The sequence below is a fragment of the Mus pahari genome, chromosome X (genome assembly GCF_900095145.1).
Source record: "Mus pahari chromosome X, PAHARI_EIJ_v1.1, whole genome shotgun sequence".
Taxonomy (NCBI): domain Eukaryota; kingdom Metazoa; phylum Chordata; class Mammalia; order Rodentia; family Muridae; genus Mus; species Mus pahari.
In genome coordinates this window covers 68,343,432-68,356,353 of record NC_034613.1, presented here as the reverse complement: position 1 = coordinate 68,356,353, position 12,922 = coordinate 68,343,432, and positions in this window count along the sequence as shown.

The following is a 12,922-nucleotide window of genomic DNA, read 5'->3' as shown; positions in this document are numbered from 1 at the left end:
CCTTGAGGAAGCTGAAGGTCCCCTGGATCATATTCAACCACTGCTGAGTGGTGGCAATCTCCACACAGATGTTATTCACTGCAACAATGGATGCCCATAATTCTTTCATCTTGCTATCAAAACCATGACTCCACTTTCCTAATAGCATGGATCCAATTTCACAGGACAAATTAGCTGCATGAGAAAAATCCTGATACTGCACAGAGGTTTCACAAATTCCTGACATATAGGTTACACATGACACAAAGAGTAATTTCTCCAGAATATCTATCTGCTCTTGGAGCAAATCCACTCTCTGATTTACTAATAAGATTTGAGTTTTCAACTGAGAGTTTAATAAGGGAGCTGAGCCAGCTGCTTTGATTTAAGTGGGAATGAGGGCAGCTGGCTCAGACAAGGTCTGGGTCCCACAACTAAGTCTTACTCCAAGCTAAGCAGGCTTATGGTTAGACTGGAAAGTAACACTGGAATATTCTTCTTGAAAGCAGAGAAAGTGACATGCAGCAAAGGTGATAGATAGATGTCACAGTGAAGGCAACTTGGGGGCCATAGGTAGTTACTGACTTTTCGTTGCCCTTGCTGATCTTGAAACACTGGGAAGGCATCCACTTCATAAGGCAGATTTCACCATACTGAAGCATGGTGGCTGCGCTTTCCTTCACTTCCTCTTTCCCCATTATAGAGAGGAAGTGAGGGCAAGGGAGGTGCCAAGGGTTCAGGTGGCCTTCCTTGCCTAAAACTCAACTTAGATATCATACTAATCACTTCATCTCCACTGTCAGATGATTCATCTGAACTTCTCTCTTCACTCTCTTATTTAGACTCTTTTCTTTTTTGCTGGCTTCTCATTTGCCTTTTTATACTTCTGCTGCATGAGCCTTTATGACATCATGGACATAATTTTAGATTTCTCACCGTAGCTGCAGTATTTGGCCGCGGGCAATTGGGACAATCTCTTTTAAAATGCCCAGCCTGGCCACAGGAAAACTTTTCTAACTTGGCAGCATAGTTTTCACTTTTGTCCACCAGGCAAGATTGAATTAAATTCCAAATTGCTAACAGCTGCACCAACAGAGCTCTTACTTTCATATTTGAAGCAACCTCCTCTTGCTCTCTTCACATTTAACTTTGTTCCTGTGCTGGGAAACCTCCTAGCGCTAAATTACTACTCTCTACCACAGAACTCACCCGTAGCTCTTGCTTCTTGATTCAGCTGCTCTTTTCAGAGTCCCCCATACAGGCCACCAGATGCCGTTTTTTCAGAGTTCCCTGTATTTGCCACCAGATGCTGCAAACCCTAGCCTGCAGCCAGCAGAGGTGGGGAAAAGAGAGCCGTACACCACGGCAGGGTTTGAGCAGCTGAATGATCATTCAGGTGCACAGATCATTCAGGTGCTCATGATCATTCAGGTGCTCATGATCAGGTTCTTGGTAAACAAGCAGGGATTGTGGAGCTTGGAAATGAGCCTGGGCGCTGTCTTGACTGCCACACCCACTTCCCACAATTCACATGCGTGCAGACTTAAAGTCAGAATTTCTAAAACCCATGTTACAACAAAGAACTTTTTCTAAGGTAGACTGGTGGGGTATGCTTATAAACCCACTAATAAGCAAATGAACTTGATGGCCAGCCAGTCTAGACAGATGGTGAATTCCATCAAAATTTCAAACAATAAGCAGGAGATGAGGAGAAAGATACCCAATGTTGATCTTAAGCCTTGACATATATAAGCACAACTTCCATAATTTAACACTTAGGTGCTCATACATACATACAATGTACTCAGTGGGGTTAATGAAGGAGGGAAGAAGGGAGGGAAGGAATGAGAGAGAGAGGGAGGGATGGAGCGAGAGAAAGAGAGAGAGAGAGAGAGAGAGAGAGAGAGAGAGAGAGAGAGAGAGAGAGAGAGAGAGAGAGAGAGAGAGAGAGAGAGAGAGAGAGAGAAGATAATGTATAGCTTTTAAGAAATATATTTGTTGGTAATAGCTATTCATGATTCCCCAGGTAGCAGTGGGATCAGTAACTGTCACTGAGCAGTATGATGAGAAAAACAGATTAAGAAAGAAAGAAATGAACCCTTTTCAGAAAGAAAAGAGAGATTAACACCAGAATACACTGCTGGGGTGTATTCTAACTGTATTGTATTGAATTACTTTCAAGGTTGTTTTCTGTTGTTGTTGGTGGTGGTGGTGATTTTTGTTTGTTTGTTAGTTTTTTCCAGGTTTTACTGGAAAATTTCAACTATTCATTTCTGGGCAGTTTGGAATTCACAGAACTTAAACACAGAATTTAGATTAGATTTATTTAGATTAATACTGATAAGTTGTTTCTCTGACAGATTTCTGCTGTATCAAGTGGTGTAGAGAAAGTACTGTCCTTAAAGCAGTGAATATGGAACTGAGATGTTGAAATCAGCTTTTACAGAGTTTTAGATTATTTGCCAAAACCAGTACCATAGAACTGCTGTAAGAAATGTGCTAACAAGGTTTCACAAATAATGTAGTTTTACATAGTTGATATAACAAAAGTTATACTTGATTGTGCTGAGGGTTATCACATAAAATTTACATTCAAATTTCATAACTATGGTCCTAAGGCTATCTGCCCAAGGCTGCTCATCTTTGTAACTTACCTTAGTTGAAGGCCAAGCCCAAAGTCTAATAATAGTCTGTGATTTAAGAGTCAATATCCTGGGGAGACTCTCCAGCTACAGAGAAGATCAAGTTGGTTTCTCCAGATGGGGAGAGTAGAGCATTGTTTCTGGTCTTGGCTTATCTGTCAATTGTGCATCATGCAGTTATAGGGCCCTATCTGGTTATCATGAGTGGGTCATGTCACTTCATTCTGGTGCAGCCCTGTGTGTAGTGGGGTTACTGACTAAGCTATTTCACATGGCATTTTAATATGTTAATTATGCAAGCATATTAGAAACCCTTTTTTTGTACAAGTTCACTAGCCATACAATTTATTTAAAGACTTCTTATTCTTCATGACAAAGATGTTTACAAGGATGTGAAGTAAAATCTCACAGAAAAGATGTAAAAATTTCATACATAGAAACTTCTTTTATAATATATGCATTATTATTTTCCTAATGAAAGTCAAAATAAAGGTTTTATTTGAAAACTACTCATTCTCTTTGATAATTTTGTTTGTTTGTTTGTTTGTTTTTTGAGACAGGGATTCTCTGTGTAGCCCTGGCTGTCCTGAAACTCACTCTGTAGATAGGATGGCCTTGAACTCAGAAATCCACCTGCCTCTCCCTCCCAAGTCCTGGGATTAAAGGCATGTGCCGCCATTGCCCGGTTTTGATAATGTTTATTTCACTTTCTTCTAATTAAACACTCTAATCACTGTAATTTACTATCTAGAAAATTGAATGACTTTCTTTCACCCTTGATTTTTCCAGTACTATTATATAACGTAACTGATATGTCAGATTTGAAGAAACATTCTAGTCAATAGTAAGTGATAAAATAGTCACTGTTATTGTTTAAGGACAAGATGAAATTTGACCAAAATGTATTGAAAGAAGATACAAGGTTGTAAGGTGATCCAAATTTATTTTTGTTTGAGCTTTTGCCTTAAATAAAGTTATTACTTAAATTATTCACAAACACAAATGATAATTTAAATTTTGTAAACTCATACAAATATATAGATATATATATTTAGAAGTACTATAGTTATGAATAATTCTGAAGATGAGAATATTATAACTTTAGTACCTAAATGCTATGAAAATTATAAGGATATATACCTTTCAAATTTCTCTGGCCTTTTGAAAAGCAGAAAATATGGTGCTTTTGAGAAGAGGTAGAATGAAGACCATAGAAGGGAAATTGGGTACCAAAAATGTTTGAAAAGAAACAAAAGATTATGGTGGCTTAATTAAAAACATCCAGCATAGGATAAAGTATATGAACACTTGGTCTCCAGTTGGTGGTGCTCTATGTGGAATTTCTGGAAGCTCCAGGAAGTACAGCCTTCATAGAAGAAATATATCACTGGCTTGGAGTTTATAGACTTGCCCAATTCCAGTTCTTTCCTTCTTTTGGCTTCATGTTTATGGTTGAATGTGTGATCTGCCAGTTTCCCAATCCTGCATTGACTGTCATGAAATACCCTCCACTGCCACCCTTATGGATTCTCCCACTGAAACTGTAAATCCAATAAATTATTTCTTCTATAAATTGCTCTAGCCATGGTGTTTTATCACAGCAACAGAAAAATAATACAGCAATTAGTAACAGAGAATAAGCTGTTGCTGTAAAAAGAAAATAAAAACAAAAAGCAAAAAACAAAAACCAACTGACTGTATTGGTTTTAGGGAAACTTTGGAACCTTGAACCAGAATCTTGTAAGGAGTGAATTATAGGCCATTTTAGGGGGATCAGTAATACAGTAGTGATGTGAACAGTGTTGGTCATAATCTGGCTCATGAGGAATCAGAAGATGACAATATTGATATTGTAGAAACCATTCCTCTGGCAGTTTAGCCAAAACTTTGGCAGTCTTCTGTCCTTGAGAACTTTCCAGAAGTTAAGTTAAAAAATAATGATCTGATTTGTTTGGCAGAGGAAATTTCAAGACATCATAACATTGAGTTTGTGACTTGGTTATTGCTGATTTAACAAACAGGATAAAATATAAATGTATAGTTTGAAGATAAGACTAGAAAACTTAATGTTACAACCAAGGAATATGCAACAATAGAGATAGAGATTGTAATTGATAGGGATGTTATGCCATTAAGGAGAAACCCAGTTAAGCTTCCAAAGTGGAAAAAGTGCCAGTGTTTTTCTGTTCCAAGTAAGTAATGGACTGATGTATCTCAAGGAGGCCAATGTTCACACACACTGGCAGCTTAACTTGTCACTGTCCACTGATATATTTCTTTTGGGGGTATAAAATAAACAAAAGCAAAGGATTATGAGTTCTCCCTCTGCAGTTTCAAGGACCCTCTGTGGCTAGACCACATGTGACAGAGGAATTGATGCATAAAGGCCCTGAGATAACAAATGTATCTAAGAGACCATTTTTGAAGTTGTAAATGTAAAGCTTATGTTATGGTAGCAACCTTAAGATAATGAAGGTGCCAAAGCTTTGAGACATCTGCAAAGGAGAGCTGCATACTAGAAGTAAAAACAGCCCAAGTGAGAAACACACTACAGGGAGCAAAGCTAGATTGATTCCTATTAGCACCAGACACAGAACTGCAGAATTTGAGCTTTGCCCTGCTGGGTGGTACTCTTGCTTTTACTCAGTATTTTCTTAAGATATGGCCATAGTCCCCTTTAGGAATGAGAATGATTATTTTGTATCCCCTTGGTTTTGGAAGTATGAAATTTGGATTATGGGCTGTTGTTGTTTGTCTTTTTTGTTTTGTTTTGTTTTTACAATAGGTTATGATTTAGAAATTACATTGAATCTCAGAACACTTTGGACTTTTGCACAAGGCTGAGACTGTGAAGTTCTATGTGTACTTTCTAAATTGTATAAAATGCATTTTGCATTGAGATATGGTTATGAGTTTGTGGGGAGGGTCAGGAAAATTCAAAGGTACAGGTAGAAAGCTTATGAATTGCCAACAAGCCTAAGCTATGTAGCAATTTCAAGACTACTCTGTGAAACTTACGCATACTATGACTCAAAAATATAAAAATAGCTGTAGATATTTAGGATTATACATAATAAAGTTTGTATATGAAAAGCTTATAGTCAATGTTTTACTGAATTTGATAAAGAAAATAAGACTAAAATGACTGCCTCTAAGTTTAGGATTATCAGAAAAATATCTAGTTTTGCAATTTGTATTCAATACAGTGCTAGTAATTTTAGCCACTATTTAGGCAAAATGAAATTTAATACATTGGTTGCAAAAAGAAAACGAGGAGGTTAGATTATAATGGATTTGACTCATCATTCTATCACAAGAAAAACCAGAAAGATGTCACCAAAAGCTTTTAGAGTAGAAAAACAAAACAAAGGAGCAGGATTCATTATCAACACAGTACAGCCAGTAGATTTTTTTTCCAGAAGAGATATGAACTCAGTGAGAAAGAAATCAGAGAAGAAATTCCATTCATCATAACCACAAAGAAAATCTAGGAATAAACTTGACAAAGATGATGATGAATCCCCAAGAATCCTGGGATAAATGGCTAGGGTGCATGTTAATACTAAGGCAGCCAATGGACACCAGGCTTTCTCAGCATACCAAAGTACCTATTACAAAGCCCTAGTTCCTCTGAGCACTTCTCATTCTGCCCCTAAACATGAACCTCTCCAAATTCTGAGCTTTACTTTCCTTCCCCCACCTTCTCTAATTCCTATATAACCTCAGCATTTTGGCCACATGGCCTACTGGTCTCTTGGTGGTATTGGTCTCTTAGCACCCCCATCCCTGCCTCTTCTTGTCTTTTCTTACTGCTCTACCTTATATCCTTCCTGGATCTCCTTTCATGTCCCAGTTTAGTCTGCCAGCCAAGTACAGTCTAGACCCTTCAAAATACCTCTGGCTGCTACAACAGACCTTTTGAAATTATACCTAGGAACAGTCATGTTCTAATTATTTTTTCACGTGGAGAAAAAAGTCTCTCCAGTCAAAACTAGAAAACATTTAAAATGCTAACTGAAGAAGTAAGTTGAAGATGAAAAACGTTCAATGTTCTTCTATTTAGAGAATCAACACCTTAAAACCCCCATATTGTCCAAAGTGATTTCAGACTATGAAGCTTCTCTTAGCACACTTATGGCATTCTTCAGGCAACTTGAAAAAATTCCGAAATTCATGTAGAAGGAAAAATGATTTGCAATAATAGCTAAAGCAAAATTCAGCAAATATTATGAATCATGGCATTTGATTTGAAAACATTCCGTAAAGCCACAAAGCAAACATAATGAAATTAAAACAGGTCATAGTGTTAGAAACTGGTCCAAGAATGGAGTCATATAATGAGAGTTCTAAGTGGTTGTGAAAAGACTCCAAGAAACCCAGACAAGTGTCCTGTTACCTCAGTTTCTTTAAAAAAAAAAAAAAAAAGGAAATGTTCTTGGATTATGCTTTTGTTCTTCTTTTAGATCTAATGTATAGAAGTGAATTTACTTCAGAATATTCATTATAACTGGTTATGTTTATTTGTATATACATCCATGAAAGAAAAACAAAACAAAACAAAACAAAACAAAAACACCAATAAACGAAAAAAAATTCCATGTTTTTTTTATAAGGTTTGCTAGGAACATGTGCTTGTCCTTGTGACTATATTCTTTACTCATCTGACTCTTTTTAACCTTAAGTATAAATTGTCTAGTGCTATAATTAAAGTTGAGTATCTGAAATTTTAACCTGCCTTATCATCTTTATTCTCCCAGGTCCTACCACCTCCAGAGCAATAACCAAAGAATTGGTTTTGTGTTTCAGACTGTCATCCCTTGCAAGAAGCTATTCAGTAAGCATCCATATACATAGGTCTTTCCCATCTTTGCTGTTAACCTCTTTAGCCTCCCATTCATGTCTGCCTATTCCTCCTAGTTTGGATGTGGACCTGTTTAGAAATCGTTTTTAGGGTCATTTAAATATTCTTTGTCAGAATATCAGCAGTTCAGTTCATATGAATCAGCAGAGGTAATTTAATTCACTCACAAACACCATTCACAAAACAGCAACAGCAATTCAATTCAGTATATCCTTCCTCGAGGCTCTTCCAATCAGGCTAAGTCCATGAAAGTGGCAAGAAACCACCTGAATATTAGGAGAAATTCTTTGGTACATTTATTTCTATGAAGATATGATAAGTGATGATCACTGAAGAAGGTGACAAGGTGAAGCTATGCCAGAGCTCTGTCCACTTTCTGTTGGGTTATACTTACATGCTTTCCATGTCTTTTTAGCCTTCACTCCAGGAAAACATCACATGCCCTTTTTTCAGGCAGTTTCTAGAAAAACTCATGTTTCTGAACAATGTTTCCTGTTTGATGTGAAGTCTGATTATACAATACCAACTTAATCTTTACAACAGAATACTATTCTAAGGAATGTTTGGACGACTAAACCAAGCACATTTATAGGCAAATCTCGTTTGGACATCCTATTTTCACAGTTGGCAGCAATTAAGTCTTCCTACGTGTTAGCCTCACATATAAATCCCAGAGACTCATAGCAAATACATGTACAGATAAAAATTAAGTTTGAGAATAATTTATACTGAACTTAGTAATGCAAAAATGTACAGTGAATTTGTGTACAAGAACATCAAGGTCCTAAAATATTGAGCAAGAAATAAAACACTATACTTCTCAACAATATTAATAGTAAATATTGATCTGAATGTTTTAACCAAGTAGTTCTCAACCTTCCTATTGCTATGATCCTTTAATATAGTTTTTCATGTTGTGGTCACCCCCAACCACATAATGATTTCATTGCTACTTCATAACTATAATTTTGCTACTGTTATGAATAGTAATGTAAATATCTGATATGCAGGTTATCTGATCTGTGACCCCCAATAGTTCATGACCCACACAGTGAGAAATTGTTTTAAGAAAAGTAAGTGAATATTATATATTAGACCTGCAAAATATTGAAAAACTGACTTGGAGAACCTGGTATCCCATCTAAATTACATGAAAAGTTGACTCATGATTAGAAACTAAGAGAGAATTCGATCTGAATTAAATATGCAATAGAAGCCCATTTTTCTTAATGGGTATATGCAGTTCAAAATATCAACACTTGAGATCTAGAACATGTAGGATAGAAATCATGTTTATGAGATTTACAGTCAAAACACTGGAATGAATTTGAGTGTTGTTGTGAATTTTGAAATTTAATTAGCTGTTTGTTGAACCTTGCCCATCAGTGCCATGATTCATTTGAATGAGAAGTACTGGGGTTTCATTAGTACTTCTGGTAGGAATCTTTGAGAATTTTCAGAGACTGTGAGGAAGGAAGCTGGAAGGAAGTTCTAGAAGAAGCTCCCAGGCTGATTCATAGTTAGCAACTTCTCCAGTATTCCTTCGAGTACAGAGAAAGTTGGCATTGTGGTGGCTCCCATAAGTGTGCTTTGGCAGAGTTCTGCTTTACAGGGTCAGAATCTGATTCCTTGCCATCCTGCCAAGGAAAGTGGCCTAGCAAGCTGGTGGGGTGTTTTAAAAGTGTCTCCTATATCTTCCAGGACCCCATATTGACAACATAGCCATGGCTGCCAAATACTTGAAGTTGGGTCTCAGACCCACACCAGAAGCCCACACTGACTAGGCACAGAATTCTATAACCTTTGAGGATGTGTTCAAACATTTCAGCACAAAGGAGTAGGAGATCTTAGATAATGACAGTGGGAAACTCCTATACTTTGGTGTGACAGCAACCATCACTAGGATGCACTTGTCCTGGGACTTCCTGTGTCCAGATGCAGTCCAGGTTTTCAACCTGAGACAACAAATAAGATTTGGCAGGGTTTTTGGTTTAGAAAGTTCTAATGGAGAAGAGAAGACTAGGAATGAGCCCATTACTAGCCCTTTCATGACAGAGAGCATTCTAAATGAACCACCTGAGCAGTACATTTCAGTACCAGCACCACGAAGAATGCTTCTTCATAAGAAATCCTTGCATGCCAGAAGCCACCCTATGTAAAGGGTGGCTTAGAGGAAGTCATGAAAAAGTTGTTGCCCCTGAATGTTCAGCAGGGAATATACCCTGAGAAGCAGCTGCGGTATACATGAAAGTCATGTTGGAGAAAGTTCTTGTTCTTTTTGCCCCAGAATGATGCTGAATTGAATAGCAGGGAAGGGGGCAAGCCTTCATCTGTGACAAGTGGTGGATTGTAAGGCCTAGAAAAGGGCACTCAAACCCTGACATGCTACACAAAGGCATTTAGCATAGGGAGAGTTTTTACACTGGAACAAAGTATAAATGCTGGATAGGTAAAGTGTGTTTCATTAACAAATATAGCTTTATTGCAGACATTACATTGCAGACATTACATTGCATAAGACATTGTACCATACATTACACAAACAACAAAAGTGTAGGAAATATGGAAAGGCCTCCCAAGCTAAAAATACACTGGCTCAGAACACTAACTTTCACAGTGGAGGAAGGCCTCTTGAATGCAAGAGTTCTGGGAATATCTTGACCAACCAAATTACAGTTGTTGCAGGCAAGCAATGCCCCACTGTAAGAAAATACTATAGGTTTGACTAGTCCTGGAAATTTTTAAGTATAAAAACTTCCCTTATAGTACATAAAAGAATTCATGGTGGGGAAAGGCCCTATTTGTGAAGGGAATGTGGGAAAGTTTTTACCTATGTGCCTGAACTTGATACAAATACAAAAGTTCACACCAAGACAACACTGGTCCAAGTAGAAAATTCTTCAGTGGAAACTCCTAGCCATATCCTCCACAAGTATCACACTGGAGTAAGACTGCATATCTTTAGCGAATGTGGGACTCAGACACACATGCTGCTGTTTGATTAGCACAGGAAAGTTTACCTTGGCTGAAAATCTCATGATAAGAACAGTTTAATGACTAGGATATGCATTAAGCTCTTTTCAAAACAGAGAACTCACAGTAGAGAGCTTAGGAATGAATGGAATGTATTACATTCTTTCCAATATACTATGTCTTTAGGAATTGTTTGGGGAAATTTTTGAATGTTCTAAACCTATCAGAACTCTTTGTTCCTTTATCTCTTTTACCTTTAATATAAAGATGCCTATACTTCTGAAAATACCTGAGCTTGGATATGCTGCAAATGTCAGAGATTTCAATTTTCATGGCCTTTTGATTATATTTGATAGCCAAGGCTTTATTTCTCCATCGTCCATCGTTTTAAACTATTCTTCCTATGAATTTCTTTTTCTATACTTGCCTGATTTGTGAAATAGCTTGTTTTCTTCTTTGTTGTTGATATTTCTTATGATTAGAAACATGCTGCTTTTTGCTTCTTGGAAGTAGGATCTGGGATCCTTGATGTGGGAGACTTCTCAAAAACTTTTTGATTTTAAGAGAATAACAAGAGGTCAGTGAGCAGTTATATATATGATTTGTCATAATTGTCAATTACGTATAAGCGTTCTTAGGCACATTATAGGCTTTTATATGAATATCTGTGATATGCATGTAGGTAGCATGATTTTTGTCCCCTTTTCCTAGAAGGTAATTAACAGAGAAAAATAATTTTCTCCTGAATCTTTCTAAAAGTAATGCTACCTATAGGCCAAAGTTGATAGGCAAATTGGTCTGGTCAGGCCTGAGTAGGAAGCATAGTTGATCTATTTCATGTTTAAATGCATTAAAAGCCTTTAGGGTTTCTTACTTTCAAATTGTTGTTTAAGATGTAAGTTCAAGTTTTCTGACTTTAAAATAGCTAGGTTTTCATCTTTAAGTGTACAGCAGATAATTGCCTTTTTGCTTATAATTCCTCAAACAGGATTGGGAGTATTTTATTTAGAGCAGTCATCTTTTGGAAAGAAAAGGAAGAAAGAGAGAGAAAGAGAGAGAGAGAGAGAGAGAGAGAGAGAGAGAGAGAGAGAGAGAGAGAAGAACAATTTAAATTTCAGAAAAAAAGGGAGAATGAAGATCTGAATATAGCTTAGTAATCAATCACTTATCCAGAGTATATTAGAGACGCTAACTCCAGTCCCAGTACCATAAAAATAAAACATCATGTAGAAAGAGTATATGCCATCAATGTTTGTGCCATCAATATTGATAACGAATATTGTACCCATGATTATATTCCACCTCTCAGATGGGAAGCATTTCAATTGCTTATGGCTGTACTTTCATGAGAAGGAGGAATTTAAAAAAATCTTGGGTCATACATAAGTGTCTGACTTAGGGTCTGTTCCACAAGAACAATGTGTTTAGAACTTTTCTTACTTCCTAAGCTTTTATCATTATAGCTATGACTACATAGACAAAGACTCCTAGATAGAGATTCTGTCACCCAGGATGAGTCTTTTGTTACTCCATAACTGGTCAAGTAGATATTTGCTTTTTTGTTTCCCTGTGTTTGTTTGTTTGTTTTTTCCATGTAAGTACATCCTACCTCATTATTTGTGAAGCTGGTGGTATTTGAATGAATATAGAGTTTACTGGCTTTCTAAGACAAAACAGAGATTTGTGTTTTCATGTTGAAATAATTGATCTTAACACTTTTGTTAGTATACAAGAGGGGTGCGTTGAATTGTTACATTTTAGAATGCACCATTTAAAGTTTTTTTTTTTTTTTGGAAGTTTTGACATTTCCATTCACATTTGTTACTGTTACTACATTTAAGGTAATAAGCAAATCTGCATCCCTGTTAAGTTTATTCAGTCCTGTTTGTAATATTCTCTTCATTTAGAATTCCTCATCTACTGGTAAGTATTGTTTTGTTATGCAACATCATTCAATGAGATCTCATCATACATTGAACACTTGAATTTTATGTAAATATAAGTGTGTAGTAAGTCCTTACATTTTTTTCTCATTTCTTTTTTAAGCATAATTGTTTTTTTGTTTTTTGGATAAATAAAACCATGTCACTAAAAAATAATTGTTTTATTTTTTTTATCATTGTGTAGTACTTCTCTGTGTTGATTCACTGAAAAGTTAGATCATTTATCAGATTTTTTTTCTTTTGTGGATATCTTAATATTTTGTAACCTCTAGCTATTCCTAAAAAGTTTGCAATAATGAACCATTTCCAACTTACAAAATAAAGGTGACTCAATGATACTAAACCTTTGCTCTTATATTACCACCATGTTCCCTTTAAGAATCATATTTTCTTCAACTGAGGTAGAATTTCAAAATCTACTAAGAACATAGTACTCATTTGCAGTAGAAATTAATGATTTTATTTCTAACATGCACTAGATACCAAAACATAGGACAAGAATGTATTAACTTTGCTAGTTCAAG